The 16,961-nt window shown below is 48.6% G+C and overlaps 1 protein-coding gene across 2 annotated transcripts in view; it reads left to right on the forward strand.

Annotated features, from left to right (window-relative positions):
* Positions 1-13,991: 13,991 nt before the first annotated feature.
* SH2D4A (SH2 domain containing 4A) overlaps positions 13,992-16,961 on the forward strand; it is a 181,031-nt gene continuing 178,061 nt past the window's right edge. For both annotated transcript variants that reach the window (XM_033915224.1, XM_033915232.1), the window contains exon 1: positions 13,992-14,279. The gene's annotated coding sequence lies outside the window, so the exon portion shown is untranslated. The remainder of the gene's footprint in view (positions 14,280-16,961) is intronic.

Below are 16,961 nucleotides of genomic sequence, written 5' to 3' on the forward strand. Positions count from 1 at the left end.
GTCCCTGGCACCCCCGACACGATCGGGGCAAGAGGGAGCTCAAGCCCTCTTGCCCCCCCGACTCCCCGACACGATCGGGGCAAGAGGGAGCCCAAGCCCTCTTGCCCCCCGACTCCCCGACACGATCGGGGCAAGAGGGAGCCCAAGCCCTCTTGCCCCCCCGACTCCCCGACACGATCGGGGCAAGAGGGAGCCCAAGCCCTCTTGCCCCCCCCCGACTCCCCGACACGATCGGGGCAAGAGGGAGCCCAAGCCCTCTTGCCCCCCGACTCCCTGACACGATCGGGGCAAGAGGGAGCCCAAGCCCTCTTGCCCCCCCGACTCCCCGACACGATCGGGGCAAGAGGGAGCCCAAGCCCTCTTGCCCCCCCGACTCCCCGACACGATCGGGGCAAGAGGGAGCCCAAGCCCTCTTGCCCCCCCCGACTCCCTGACACGATCGGGGCAAGAGGGAGCCCAAGCCCTCTTGCCCCGCCGATTCCCCAACTCCCCGACACGATCGGGCCAGGAGGGAGCCCAAGTCCTCCTGGCCACGGCGACCCCCTAACCCCACCCTGCACTACATTACGGGCAGGAGGGATCCCAGGCCCTCCTGCCCTCGACGCAAACCCCCCCTCCCCCCAACGACCGCCCCCCCCAAGAACCTCCGACCGCCCCCCCAGCCGACCCGCGACCCCCCTGGCCGACCCCCACGACACCCCCAACCCCCTTCCCCGTACCTTTCTGTAGTTGGCCGGACAGACGGGAGCCAAACCCGCCTGTCCGGCAGGCAGCCAACGACGGAATGAGGCCGGATTGGCCCATCCGTCCCAAAGCTCCGCCTACTGGTGGGGCCTAAGGCGCCTGGGCCAATCAGAATAGGCCCGGGAGCCTTAGGTCCCTCCTGGGGGCAGGGCCTGAGGCACATGGTCGGGTTGGGCCCATGTGCCTCAGGCCCCGCCCCCAGGAGGGACCTAAGGCTCCCGGGCCTATTCTGATTGGCCCAGGCGCCTTAGGCCCCACCAGTAGGCGGAGCTTTGGGACGGATGGGCCAATCCGGCCTCATTCCGTCGTTGGCTGCCTGCCGGACAGGCGGGTTTGGCTCCTGTCTGTCCGGCCAACTACAGAAAGGTACGGGGAAGGGGGTTGGGGGTGTCGTGGGGGTCGGCCAGGGGGGTCGCGGGTCGGCTGGGGGGCGGTCGGAGGTTCTTGGGGGGGGCGGTCGTTGGGGGGAGGGGGGGTTTGCGTCGAGGGCAGGAGGGCCTGGGATCCCTCCTGCCCGTAATGTAGTGCAGGGTGGGGTTAGGGGGTCGCCGTGGCCAGGAGGACTTGGGCTCCCTCCTGGCCCGATCGTGTCGGGGAGTCGGGGGGGCAAGAGGGCTTGGGCTCCCTCTTGCCCCGATCGTGTCGGGGAGTCGGGGGGGCAAGAGGGCTTGAGCTCCCTCTTGCCCCGATCGTGTCGGGGAGTCGGGGGGGCAAGAGGGCTTGGGCTCCCTCTTGCCCCGATCGTGTCGGGGAGTCGGGGGGGCAAGAGGGCTTGGGCTCCCTCTTGCCCCGATCGTGTCGGGGAGTCGGGGGGGCAAGAGGGCTTGAGCTCCCTCTTGCCCCGATCGTGTCGGGGAGTCGGGGGGGCAAGAGGGCTTGGGCTCCCTCTTGCCCCGATCGTGTCGGGGAGTCGGGGGGGCAAGAGGGCTTGGGCTCCCTCTTGCCCCGATCGTGTCGGGGAGTCGGGGGGGCAAGAGGGAGCCAGGCGGAGAGAGGGCAGTTAAGCGCAGTGCCTGCGCGGAAGGATGCAGCTCGGGCGACTTCGTTGTGTGAAACGAAGTTCGTTGTACGAATCAAGACATAAAGTTCGTTGTGCGCAGCGTTCGCTGTGCGAGGCGTCCGTTATGCGAGGCACCACTGTAATTTGATAGAATATTAAGTGTTGTTAAAGTGTAAAATGTTTCTCTATTATGTTGCACTTATTGTTAGTTTTAAACTGAATAAAGAATTTTTAAAAAAGTAAAATAAAATAATGAGTGGAGTAGAAAGGGTAGATGTGAATTACTTGTTCACTCTTTTCAAAAATACTAGGACTAGAGCAGTGATTCCCAACCCTGTCCTGGAGGAACACCAGGCCAATCGGGTTTTCAGGCTAGCCCTAATGAATATGCATGAGAGAGATTTGCATATGATGGAAGTGATAGGCATGCAAATTTGCTTCATGCATATTCATTAGGGCTAGCCTGAAAACCCAATTGGCCTGGTGTTCCTCCAGGACAGGGTAGGGAACCACTGGACTAGAGGACATGTGATGAAGCTACTAAGTAGTAGATTTAAAACAAACTCGAGAAAATATTTCTTTACACAATGTGTAATTGAACTCTGGAATTCGTTGCCAGAGAATGTGGTGAAATCAGTTAGCTTAGAAGGGTTGGATAATTTCCTGAAAGTTCATAGGCTATTATTGAAATGGCTTGGGGAAATCCCCTGCTTATTCCTACATAAGCATAAAATCTTTTTTACTACTTGGGACCTGGGTTGGCCACTGTTGGAAACAGGATACTGGGCTTGATGGACCTTCGGTCTGTCCCAGTATGGCAATTATGTTATGTTCTTAAGGTGCCACAATCCTTCAGCAGGCACTGGGCTTATGTTTTTGTTACTGTGGAAATGTGTGCACTTTTGTGCAAAGGGTATCTGTTTAGAATGCATTTTATTTTTGACAGGCACATCACATTTTCTACTGCACCACCAAATTAAGAAATGAAAGATTAGGTCTTACATTTGCTAACCTTCGTCTTGTAAATCCACACTTTATTCCAGGACCAGTGGATTATTTCTGTCCACCTGCCAGGACTTTGTAGGAAGCCTCAAACTTCAGGAGACATAACCCCCCCCTTACCTCATCACTGTCCCTGTAAGCATCAGTTAGTATTAAAGTAGCCAGGAACATCTGTAGAGGATAAGAAGAGAGAGAGGGGAACGGGGATACTCCCTGACAAATAAGTCTATTCTGCTCATATCAACAAATGCAACAATGAAAAATAAGAGAACAGGTCATTAAACATTAGAAACCTGAACAACAAAAACAGTGCTATAAGGAGACACAGAGAGCACTGTCAGAAGGGGCTGCCTGAACTAGAGACCCCAAAACAGAAAACAGAGAAAGGGAGTCCATAAATGCAACAAATAACACCACCACCCACAAAGGTGAAACTGCCTCCAGAACTGGGATAAAAAATATGGAAAAATTATGTCCTTACCAGATGAATGCATCCTGTTACTATACCGTCCACCTATCCCTTGGTCCAATTCCTCTAACCTTGTCTTCGAGACCATAACTAATGCCTTTCTCAAATTCCAAAGATTATTAATCATCGGAGACGTTAATCTCCACCTTGACGACTCCACCAGCAAGGACACGATAGAATTCAATGACTTCCTCATCTCCCTAGGTTTCTCCTCCCCCACATCCGCTCCTACCCATGAAAAAGAGCACACCCTAGACCTCATCCAGTTCCTCGACCTCACCGCTTATAAAACGTCTGCCGAAGACACCCGTTGGGAACACATCCCGTGGTCAGACCATCTCCTAGGGGCCTTCTGCCTCCCCATCTTCATGTCTCATCTCGGATCCCCACCCCGATCCCCCAATTCTATTACCTTCCGGAAAAAAATTTCGAGCGATCTGTTCTGGACCAAATTCCTCAACCTCCTCCCCTCCATTCCCAAGCTTGCAGACTCTGAAAACAATTGGCACAACTGGATCGCCCTTTCCAAGTCCACCTACCACTCCCTCGCCCCCCAAACCACTAAATCCATCACCTATCCCCATAAAGCCCCTTGGTACCTTCCACTCCATAGAGACCTGAAACAAAAATGTCGAGCCTTAGAGCGAAAATGGAAAAAAATCCAAATCCTCATCTGACAGACAGGCCTGGAGAATCAATATCAAACTCTACAACTCAATATTAAAAAAAGCAAGAAAGAACTTCTATGGAGACAAGATCTCCAAATCCAAAAACCAGAATGGCACATTGTTCAACATTTGGCGCTCCCTAACCACTAAAAATGACTCCACCCTTCTTCCCTCATCTTCTTCAGCCGAGGTCCTAGCAAAATTCTTCAATGATAAGATCTCTACCTTAAGGCGCTCCTTCCCGCCCGCAATCTCCTACAATTCTCTGGTGCCCCCCGAACCCAACCCCACCCTAGCTGCTCTCAACCCCATCCCTGCCGACAGATCCTGGACTGTCTTCGAGCTCATATCTGATTCTCAGACCCTTAAACTCTGCCTCAAGTTAAAATCATGCAACTGCATCCTGGACCCATTTCCCTCCTACCTATTTGAGAAAATCCCTGCACAGGCCATCACATCTTTTACCAAACTCATAAATTCTGCCCTATTATCAGGCCTAATCTCCACTGAAATGGGACACATCGCATTGACCCCTTTACTGAAAAAGCTGACCTAGACCCCTCCATACCATCCAACTACCATCCAATAGCAAATATCCCTCTCCTCATCAAACTGCTTGAGTCTATCATATCTACCCAGCTCTCTTCCTACTTAGAAAGATTCTCCATCCTCTTACCTTACCAATATGGCTTCAGACCCAACTTCTGCACTGAATCCCTATTGGCCTCTCTAATCTCTAAGGTTCAGCAACTGCATTCTCGTAACAAGTTTGCTGTCCTTCTACAATTCGACCTCTCCGCAGCTTTTGACGTTGTCCACCACGACATTCTAATTTTCCAACTCTCCGAGATAGGCATTAGCTCCATAGTTCTTGATTGGTTCTCCAAATTCTTGCGCTCCCGCTCTTACATGGTTAACATGAGCGGCACCTCATCCTCCCCCTGGACCCCGACTTGTGGTGTCCCACAAGGCTCACCCCTCTCCCCAATCCTCTTTAACATTTACATGTCCTCCCTGAAACTACTCCAACTATCCCCCCTTGAAACTCTTTACACTTACGCTGATGACATCCTCGTCCTCCTTGAGACCGACTCGAACCTCACTAACCTCTCCACGAACATATCCTCATGCATAAAGAACCTCCAATCCTGGGCATTCACAATGCATATGAAACTAAACGAGTCCAAAACAAAACTCCTTTGGCTCGGCCCAAAATTAGACCATCTACCTTCCTCCATCCCATTGTCCTCCGGCCCCCCATTACAGCTCGAATTCTCAAGCAAAGTTCTGGGTGTCACCTTAGACTCTTCTCTATCCTTCAACGAACATCTCCAATCCCTGGTGAAGAAATGCTTCTTCAGCCTTCACATGCTAAGGAAAGTCGGACCCTATTTTCACCAAAAAACTCTTCGCAGTCCTAGTACAATCCATCATCCTCTCCAGATTGGATTATTGCAATTCTATCTACCTCAGCCTAACCAAGAAAAGCCTCCACAGACTTCAGCGGATTCAGAACGCCGCAGATAAGCTTGTTTTCGCGAAAAGCAAATTTGATCACGTCTCACCACTCCTGTCTAAGCTCCATTGGCTCCCAGTAATCCCCAGGATCCACTTCAAATGTGCGTGTCTGGCCTACAAGATCCTACATGGCATCCTTCCTGCCGTTATCCCTCTATCCTGGAACTCCCCAACCCCTATTTCCTTCAGATCCTCCCAAATTTTTAAACCATCCTTCCCTTCCATAAAAGGTATTTCCCATGTAGGCAAACTTGGGTCATCCCTCCCCTTTAGAATCACTGAGATCTGGAATAACCTCACCTCCCCTCTCCGAACCTCAAGCTCCCTCCAACTCTTCCGCAAACACCTAAAAACCTGGCTATTCTCAAAACTGTAACACTTCCCCCCTCTTAGGCCTCTCACCTTCCCCCTTTACACCTAACTCTTTAATCTCTCCACTGTAGTTCCTCTCTCATCTTTCTTCCTGTAAACCGTGCCGAGCTCCGCATTCATGGAGATGGTGCGGTATATAAACCCAAGGTTTAGTTTAGTTTAGTTTATTAGTGAGATTATGTCCATCAACCAGCAGGTGGAGATAGAGAGCACTGAGTTGTCCTCAGCTATATTGCACAGCCTCCTGGCCAACCAGTATAGGTCTTCTCAGAGCAGTCAAAATAAAGTACATAAAAGACATGAAACATATGAAACTCCTTTCACCCACATGTGCTAAACAAATAACTGAGACTTTAAAAAACCGAGAATGCAACTCCAGCCGAAAAAGCATGCCCAAACTGCACCTGAGAGCGACAAACACAGCAACAGGGTGGGGCTCTGGAAGATTCATCTGCTGTGACTAACGGAAAGAAAATTATCAGGTAAGGACATCATTTTTCCTTCCTTGTCATCAACAGCAGATGAATCCAGACACTAGTGGGATGTACCAAAGTAGTCCTAACATAGGAAGGGGAAAAAACACCACTCTCCCAAGCCCAACGGATACTCCATAAGTAGCCCCACACCCAGATCACCACTGTGGACACTTCAAGAACAATAAACAAGCTATTGTGAAATCCTCCACTTCCAAATCATGTCCTGCAGCAAACGTCCAAGGAGATACAAAAACCCAGAGTGTATGTTTCTCATGATTATACAGAGGCCAACCCTCAAAGCACATGTGAGCAGTAGCAATCATTGTCTGAGAGCACTATGCTGCAGAAAACACTGCCGCCGTGCTCCTCCACAATAGTATGACTGCACAGTACCAGACTTTCGTGACTCCAAGGCTCCATACAAAACTCCTGTTGACTGACTCCGCTATATCGAGCAATGCTCCTTAGTCTATGGCAAAGCCATGACATTCAGAAAACAAAAAGCACAACTGCATAACAGACTCCCCTTCCCCCTTGCAAGGTTCTAGGGCAGGGGTGCCCACACTTTATGGGCTTGCGAGCTACTTTTATAATGACTAAGTCAAAATGATCTACCAACAATAAAATAAAAAAAAAAAACACAAAGCACACTGAAAGGCAGAGAAAATGTTAATTATTCATATTCCGGGTTTTTTCAAAGAGGTCACGGCAGATGACTCTATGCAATGTCACCTCAGTAACAAAATACAAAAATAGACAAATACACCCCCTCCCTTTTTACTAAACCACAATAGTAGGTTTTAGTACAGGGATTTACACTGAATGCCTCGTGCTGCTCTCAATGCTCATGGGCTCCCTGTGCTAAAAAACGCTATTGCGGTTTAGTAAAAGGGAGCCATAGTGCAAAATATAGACAGCAGATATAAATTCTCAAAACCGACACATTTTGATCACTAAATTGAAAATAAAATCATTTTTCCTACTTTTGCTGTTTGGTGATTTCATGAGTCTCTGGTTGCACTTTCTTCTTCTGACTGTGCAACCAATCTTTCTTCCTTTCTTTCAGCCTCCTGTATGTTTCCTCTCCTCCAGACCTCATTCTCTCCCCCAACTTTTTCTTTCTGTCTCCCTGTTCCCCCTTCTTTCTGTCTCCCTGTCTGCCCCCTTTCTTTCTTTCTCCGTGCCCTCCCCCAAGCCACTCGGTTTGCTGCCACCGCCATTGGGGAACAGCCCCCAAGCCACCGCCATCCCAAGCTTTCCCTGCAGAAGCATCGCGCTGACCAGCATTCCGCTCCCTGACGTCAATTCTGACGTAGGAGAGGAAGTTCCGGGCCAACAAGGCATTTCTCCTCATTCCATCCAGCCTGAGCCCCATCTCTCCTTAATCCAGCATTTCCCTTCTGTGTCTGTCAGAATTACCATTCCACCTATTTTCCAGCATCACCCTTCTTTGTGTCTATCTCACCTATATCCCTATCTCACCACTTTTTCAGAATCTTCATTTGTCTCTGTCCTTGTCTTTACCCCATGTTCACCATTTGCCCTTTCAATGTCTTTATCTCCCCCCACACACACTTTTTCAGCATTACTTCTATGTCTCTATTTCACCTCCTCTTCATGTCCCCTCTGTATCTCTATCCTTATTCAGTAGGTCCTGCTTACTCTTTCTCTTCTTTGTGTCACTATCTCCATTTTCAGCTTTCCCCCTTTTCCTTTGTTAATGCACCCTGTAGCCAGAATCTTTCCACCCTCCCTCCACTTCGGCCCAGCCCAGTATGAAATATCTCCTTTTGTTTCCCTCCCCTCTCTCTTTCTCTTCTCCTCCCTCACCCACGAGTCCTGCATCTGGCCCTCTCCCTTCTACCTGTACCTGGCAACACCCCCCTGCTTTGCAGCTCTCTTAAGTAACTCGTCAGCAGCGGTGATCAAGACAAGCTGCCGACATCGAGGCCTTCCCTCTACGAGTCCCGCCTTTGTGGACAAAGGAAGTTGAAACAAGCGGGATTCACAGAGGGTAGGCCCCGACGTCAGAAGCTTGTGTCGATCGCTGCTGCTGAGTTGCCGAAGAGAGCCGCGGAGCAGGGGGTGTGGCTGGAAGCAGGTAGAAGGGAGAGGGCTGCTGAAAGAGGTAGAAGTTCCGGAGTATGACACCGACCCGGGCCAGGATGATTTCTTTTTCAGGCTGTTGCTGCTGCTGCCGCCACCACGGCCCCCCCCCCCCCGAAATGACAAAAACAGCCTAATGCCCGGCGTCGGCGTCTTTGACGTCGGGGAGAGGAAGGCTGATAGGTCCGGTAGATCGGGACGGCAACAAGAGTCTATCACAGAGCCCGGGATGGGCTCTGCGATCGACTCACATTGCCTTCCTGAGCTACCGGTCGATCGCGATCGACGCGTTGGGCACCCCTGTTCTAGGGCATCGAGCCTGTAAACACATCAAGTGATGGCACACCACCTAAAGAAGATGCCATTCCCAGTATGAGGTCAAGTGATCTCGCAAATGAGGTGAACTACTGAACAAATTCAAGTAGAAATCCTCACCTAAGAGAGGAAATGAGAATACGTGAGACTCCTGTCATATGCGCCACTGACAGCGCCACAAGGTGTTTTTCAGCCCACCAGAAGCTGAGCCTCCACGCTTGGGGAGGGACTCCTCGTGCCCCTCTGCCACCTGATATAAGTCACCGCCGAGGCATTGTTCAAGAATACGCAGACTGCTCAATGACTGAGACGACTGTTGAAGTAGAGAATCACCCAAAGCTCCAGGCAATTGAGTGACCCCTTGGGCTCTGAGGGAGCCCACTGCCCTGAACAGGGATGGTCATACGCACCGCTCACCTTTCAGACTCACATTCGTAGATAGAATAACCCAATCTTAGATCTGGAGAGGAAGGCCCCTAGATAGCGAGAGGGGTCACAATCACTATGCAAGACTGTTCCAAGCCACAGTTATCCAGGGCAGGGGTACATGTAACAGGTCCCACTAGGGATTCCAGCTTGAAAGCAAAGCATCCTGCAGCAGACACAGACGGGCTCTTACCCAAGGGACCACATCGATTGCTGCCACCATGGTCCCCACAACCTGTAGGTACTGCAATGCCGTTGGGAGCAAGAAGATCCCTGATAAACTGATGGAGCTTATCCTGACGGGACACAGACAGGAACACTTTGTTCTGTCCTGTGTGAAATTGAATTCCTAGGTATTCCAAATCTTGCTTCGGCTCGAGGTGACTCTTCCTGAAATTGATCACCTAGCCTAGGCGCTGCAACAACTGTACCACTTGATGAGCAGCCTGATGCCCCTTGGACTCCGAAGGAGCTCTGATCAGTCAGTCATCCAGGTAAGGGTGAACTAGGACACCCAGGGTGCAAAGATGGGCTGCCACCACCTTGGTGAAGGTCCTGGGTGCCGTTGCCAACCCAAAGGGCATTGCCACAAACTGGAAATGTAACCTGGAAATTTAACTGCCCCAAGAAATGTAACCTCAGATACTTCCGGTGGTCTGGAAAAATGGGAATGTGAAGATATGCTTCTGTCAGATCCAGGGAGGCTAGGATCTACCCTGGGGTCACCAATGCTATCACTAAGCGCATTGTCTCCATGTGGAAGCGAGGCACTTTCAGTGCCGCCTTGAGGCCCATAATCGGTCTCCAATTGTCGGAGCCTTTCTTTGGAACGATGAAGTATATTGAGTATCTCCCAGAGCCCAAGTCTTGCTCTGGAAGAGATTCTATGGCCGCAATCTCAAGTAAGTAGGTAGGCAATCTCAAGTAGGTAAGTAGGTAGGCAATCTCAAGGTAGTACGGGTGACCTCCACCCGTACTACCTTCTCAGGGTGGCCCTTTGGGGAATCCAGAAAATACTCGAACAGAGGAAAGAGAAACTCCAGTTTGTAGCCATCTCTGAGAACCTCCAAGACCCAGCAGTCAGAGGTAACGGCCTGCCATTCTGCCAGAAAAGCTGACAACCGCCCCTGATGTTTGTGGGAAGAGATACCGGCCTGGCATCAGAATTGCTTTTTTGTAGGAACTGCCGGACGACTCCTCATGAATAGCTGATGTAAAGAATTGCTGAAGCACAGTCTGGCAGACGAAGAGGACCGCTGGCCCATGGAAGGGCTCGAGTACGGACGAGAGCGTCTGAGAGGACAAAAATTAGGATGTCCCAAACCCCTAGAAGGGTGGGATCTATTCACAGACAGCAAATTGGGCCTGCGATCCTCCACACTGGCCATAAGGTCATTCAGACCCTGGCACATGCAGGTGTCTGTCTGGCACATGCAGGTGTCCCTTATAGGGCAACTGGCTCAAGGTCGCTTTAGAAGACGAATCACCAGGCTACTGCCAGATCCAGAGCATCCTGCAAGATGAAATGGAATAAGTGGAAATTTTATCAAAGACTTTCAAGATGTCATACAAGGCATCACTATTATATCAGACTCAAAAGTTTTAGACCTCTTTAAACATCAAAAGATAGAACATTAGCTGAAAGGGTCTTCAAATGTTTATATATATATTCAAACCCACAGACCTCGGAAGAACCGTGCTGTATGTCTAGTTTCTTCAAAAGGCATACAGACTAATTACGGCAACCATGGTCGTCATAGGTCTCTATAGCATTTTTTGTTTTTTATATACTTTTAATTATTTGACTTAACAAGTACTTATCTTTTATCTACGCGGGTGGGGGTAAGCACTCCGACATAGACTATGTTTCGCCCCGAATGGGCTGTATCAATGAATCCCCCTGCAATAGTAAAATTGTATTATAATTTATCTTATTTAGAACACTTCTAATAAGTTTACACCAATAAATATCGCAAACATTCAAACATACCTTATATCAAGCGACTCATGCTTCCCGCTGTAGATTTTTAATCAGGAAACATGGCCGCGGCGTTCTAGGCTATAAATAGTCACAACGTTCTGTTTAAAAGCGGAGTGACGTATTATCTGGCGTGAGACACACCCCCTGCCTGATTGGCCAACTAAAACTAATCTAAATTAGATTAAAGAAAACCATTCGATTTCAGCATTTAAACCTGAAGGTATAACAGTATTTAGTATGTATATCCATTTCTGTTCCTTAAAATTTAGTTTTTCTTTGATATTTCCACCCTCCCACCCACATATAACCTGATCTATGACCCGCCATTTCAGATCCGAAATTTTATGCTTCTTATCCCTCCAATGTTGAACAAGGGGTGCCTCTAAGTTCCCTGTATTTATCCTAGATTTATGTTCAGTTAAACGTATATTTATTTTCCTACTCATCCGGCCTATATAAAGTAATTGGCAAGGACATTGGATCATATAGATAACAGAAGAACTCTGGCATGATGTATTCGACCTAGCTCGATAAATCTTATTAGTTTGTGGATCATTCCACCTAGGACCTTGTAGCGTTAAATCGCACCATTGGCATTGGGTGCAGGCTTGATGGTTGAATATAGTTCTACCTGTACTACCTGGAATAAACTGCAGACAGAGTTGAAACAGCTCACAGGGAGATCCTCTGCTTCAAATAGCTTGAAAACTGGACTCTGAGTGGACCTTCATGGCCGGGTTCCCCTGCCACCCTTGGACACACCGCACAGAAGCCTGGCAGACGAACACAATCTGGCTCCAATCATGGGCCCTGGTCTGATGTGCAGGCTGTCCAGAAGATTTACTGACAAACAGGGAACCCCCGAAAAGCAGACTTTTCCAAATCTGCGATCTCCCACAGTCAGAGCTGTCCCCACAGTGAAACTCCCCAGCACAAGAGCAAAAACCACGAACACAAAGACTGAAATTACACACAATAAAACACAAGCAGAAAAGGCTTGTAGGAAGGAAAACATGTTTACAGGGACAGTAATGAGGTAACGGGGGGCGGGGGGAGTAAGGCTCCCAAGTTTGATTCATCCTACAAAGTCCTTGCAGGTGGACAGAAATAACCCACTGGTCCTGGTATAAAGTGGGATTGTAGAAGAATCACTCTTTGCCCTTGCTCCAGGATTTCTTGATTGAAGTACAGGAGAAAGAAAGGACAGAAGTGTGGAAGGTTAAAGCATGGCATGGTAAAACTGGAGAGACTGAAATTTGTAAATGAAATAAACAACCCCCATAATGCAGGAGTCACCTATTCTAGGAGGTAGCATTTTTGCTTAGTCCCAGTTTTAAACATACATCTCAAAGCAGTGTGGTTTTGGAAACACTGATTTTACCCATTGAAACAGGTGTTCCAGGACCCTTCATGCATGCACCAGGATGGAAGTTTGTCAGAAATTCGGGCCTGGCGTCAAAGTTCTACCCTGATGGAACTGGATAACCTGGCAACTCTGCATCAGTGGACTAACCACAGGAGGTTAGGGGCGTACTGAAAATGTGAAAAATGGGATACTTCTGGCTTGTTTCTTCAGCTCCCCCTCTCCCGATGCTGCTTCCTCTCTTATCTTCCGACTCCCTGTCCTACTTCTTCCCCGGCCGGCCGCTGTAATTGAATCTTCGGCCAGCCAGAGGCAGTAGCAACCAGGAGAGCCTGCTATCGCCGGCCTGTCCCGGAAGCCGTCTCTCTGCAGCGACTTCCTGTTCCCGCATAGGCGGGCCTTGCAGGGAGGCGCTTCCGGGGCGGGCCGACGGGAGCAGGCTCACCTCGTTGCTACTGCCTCCGGCTGGCCGGGGAAGAGTTTAGGGAGTCGGGGATAGAGCGAGAGATCGCAAGCGGAAGCGGCAGCCTCGGAGGAGGGAAGCTGAAGAGGCAGCATGGAGGGAGGGATGGCTGCTAAGCATTGGGTGGGGTACCAGAAACAGTGAAAAGTTCAGAGCTGCCAAGTTCCATTCCAGCAGATTTTTCGGCTGGTCTTGGAATTCTGCTAACGTCATCACGCTGCATTAAGGGTCCTCCTGCACCACCGAGTCAGGGGACAGAATGATGGACTACTGGCGAACGTCATCACGCTGCATTAAGGGTCCTCCTGCACCACCGAGTCAGGGGACAGAATGATGGACTACTGGCGAACGTCATCACGCTGCATTAAGGGTCCTCCTGCACCACCGAGTCAGGGGACAGAATGATGGACTACTGGCGGACCTCACGGATCTGAACTGCACGTCGCATCCTTAAAAATCCGAGGTCCGCCAACTTTATGTCTCTGGCTCTGACAGAGCTCTCTGACAATTTAACTCTGACGGATCCTAGTAAAGGGAGGGGAAAGCATTAGGATCCGTCAGAGTTAAATTGTCAGAGAGCTCTGTCAGAGTCAGAGATTTAAAGTTGGCGGACCTCGGATTTTTAAGGATGCGACGTGCAGTTCAGAACCGTGAGGTCCGCGAGGGGAAGGGGTAAAACGCGGACCTCACGGATCTAAACCCGCACGACCTTAAAAATCTGAGGTCCGTGCCGCTTGCATTTAAGTTTCTGGCTCTGACCTCGGTGACAATTTAGCGCTGACGGATCCGTCTCAGCTCAGGGAGGGAAAAGTATTAGGATCCGTCAGCGCTACAATGTCATCGAGGTCTGTCAGAGACGATTTACTGGGGCTGCAGGAAACCAGTTTAAAGGATTCGTTTTAGAGCCGCTCCAGCACTAGCGCTAGTCTCTGGCTCCGACAGACCTCGGTGACATTTTTTTTTTAAGGACGTGCGGTTTTAGGTCCCTTCCCGGCAGTTCTGGAAGTTCCAGGCTCTTCTCCAAAGTAAAGACAGATGACTGTGCAGCTTAGGTTAAGTAAAGGAGAGCGCTCGCAGGCAGAGACCAGGAAATGAAAAAAAAAAAGAAAGGCTTGAACGCAAAGCCAAGCAGCAGGTGGCGACTATAATTGCTAATGTGTGCCAGCCACACCGGTTCTCTGGGAACCAAATGACTGGATTGCGGGTGGAGCTAACGTCGTCGTATTTGCTCCAGCCCACGAGAATGCAAGAGTAATACCAATAGTTAGGACACTCGTCTCTGCTTTTCATCCTCCCTCCCCATTTCCTTTCAACGAGGGAGGCATCCAGGTAGAGGAGAAGGAGGACGCAAGGGAGCGCGGTGGTTGTTTCTTCTGGTAAGTTTTTTTTTGCTGGTTATTGTCTCCGGGTTGAGGACTGGCGGCGGCGCTTGGGTTTCCCGCCCTGCAGCGTGACCTGCTGCTGCTCTCTGGCAAAGCTCAGCGGGAAAGGCGCCAGAGAGAAGCAGCGCTGTAGCGACTTCTTCCTCCTGGAGTTGTTTTCAGTTTCTTTGCTGTAACGCAATTTTAGTCACCGGGAGACGAGGCTGGACCACGTCCTTAGGGTTCCTGTTTCTTAACTTCGCCCCTTGGTCTCAACCTACCCTCGTCCCCCAGACATTTCATGACTTACTCTGGCTGCCGGGCTTTGCTTTATTTGTTTCTTCTTTTCTCTCGCGGGTTGTGTGTACAGAGTTTTATCTGGACTGGATAAGTAGTTCATCTCACCTGTAGGGAAAAAAAAAAGTTGACCCCCCCCCCCCACCAAAGTTCGGTTGTGATCTATTAGTGTGTAGCGGAGGTGATACATATTTAATAAAGATAACTATATGTCTCCTGCAGTGTTCTGAATGTTTAAAGGGTCTGGAACGTTCTTCCACGGCTTTCTGAAAGCAAGCTGGCCTGACTTGATAATGCTGCATACCTTTCCCCAGCTTATCAAAGTGATTGCAAAGCTGGCAGTAACTTTTGTTCATAAACTTGGTAAAATGATTACAGTAAAGAAAGACAAAAGCCAGTGAACATAAGTTTTCTTTCCTCTAAGGGTGCTCGGTACTTTTTTTTACCACTTTTGGGCAATGACAGTGATATAATTCTGTATTATATGGTTCTCCTCAGTTGTGTTTTTTGTTAAAAAAAATCAATAAAATGTTTGAACTTAACCCCCCCCCCCCACTACAAACTGATTCAGAGCTGCCAAGTTGCCCATTTCCATAAGAGATTTTAGACAAGCCTGGCTTTGACAACCCTATTCTGGTACATTAGGGGACCTATAGCATGGATTTTAATGGATACAATTGGGGTGTAAAGGCAGAATCAGGATTATCAAGAAAATCTCCTGCTGGAACTATATAAGGACAGCTCTGCCAGGAAAGTGTGGGGAGTTTTTTGTTTTTTTTTTACTTGCTACTAGATATCTATTGAGATTAGAAATGGTTCACTTTCAGCTTTATACCAAGCCATTTCTTAAAAATGTAGGTTTCTAGTGGGATCCCACAAAATCTGTTTTAGTATATTGTTGCTGGTGTAATCGGAGGGTGTACCAGTGTTCCAACTTTTTTCGCTATATAAAAACTAGTTGAACAGAATGTGAGTTCATGGATATATTTATTTTTTAATTCTTCAGTCTAGAAACTAGCATAGCAAATGGTTCCCAAATCAAGACTGTTAAAACTTGCTACACTTGCTATACCTGTAAGATAGACTGTTGGAGACAAGAAACTGATTTAAGGAGCTTTTTCAGAGGCGTGCTAATAGGTCTCGGGCTTCGTAAATAAATCCTTCATATAGATTTTTGTTTTTACCCCTAACTTTCAACTGTAACTGTTGTGACAATAAAGCTGACTGGATTTCAGATGAAAATATTGTAAAAACGTATTTATTATTATTTCTCTCATTTTTTAGCATTTTCCAATTTATCAACTTTTAAGTGAAAGAGTGTAAAAAAAATATGTATGTGTATGTATATAGATAGATAGATTCCATGGAATTAATTTCCACAAGATAGTCTCCAGTAGATATCAAATTGGTGAGCCAGTGTAATTACTCTTCCTCCTCTCCAAATATGGGGAAATGCAACTGGCTCTCTCCAGCTATGACTGATTACACAGCTCAGAAATATTGCCAGGCAGAGTACCTTGTGATAAGTATTCAGATGGAAGGTTTTCTTTCCTAAAGAGCTTACAATCCAGGTGATAACTGAGGCAATGGAAGTGATTTATCAAAAGTCACAAGGAATGTTGGTGGCAGAAGCAGGAATTCAAAGCCCGCCCATTGCTTTAATCGGGGTCCATTTGCTGTCCTCTAGAAAGCCAGAAACATTGAATAGGTATAAATTTTCAAGGAGCTCTTTCAAATAATTTGGACAAAGACCCTTTAAAACTTAGCACTGGGGGGCGTCACGTGCCTGCTCGTAAGATGGCTGCTTAGCTCCTCTCCTCCGCTTCAGCCCCGTTAAACTTTTTCCACGCTCGGCCCCCGAAGTGATCAGTGTGACCGGAAACCGCTCTTAAAACACTGCAGAATGTCTTCTAAACAGGGTAAGACAGATTCCTCCTCTGCCGTGGCTCCCAGCATGCCGCATTCTGCCTCAAAGCGCTCTAAACATGAGCCGCCATCTCCTGCCAAGGCCTCATCCTCCAGCGCGCCTAAAATTAACTCCTCAATCTCCCAAGACCTGCAAGTTCTTCGCGAACTAATGCAGGAGAATCTCGCTGCCACCGCTGAAATTAAAAGTGAGATGGGCACCATAATGTCCCAGCTAAAACACCATAATGCCCGCCTTGATCTAGCTGAGGAACGGCTTACAGCACATGATTCTCAATACCAGGCAATCCAGCGTGATTTACATAAGATCACCTCCTTGCAGTCTGACCTGGAAGATTTATCTAATAGAATGCATCGGAGCAATGTACGCCTCATTGGATTACCAGAATTAATAGAAGGATCTGATATGATGGCGTTTTTACATACTTTCATCCCTGACACACTGAAACTTCAATTTTCTCCACCTCTAGAGAT

Source organism: Geotrypetes seraphini, chromosome 1 (assembly GCF_902459505.1).
Source record: "Geotrypetes seraphini chromosome 1, aGeoSer1.1, whole genome shotgun sequence".
Taxonomy (NCBI): domain Eukaryota; kingdom Metazoa; phylum Chordata; class Amphibia; order Gymnophiona; family Dermophiidae; genus Geotrypetes; species Geotrypetes seraphini.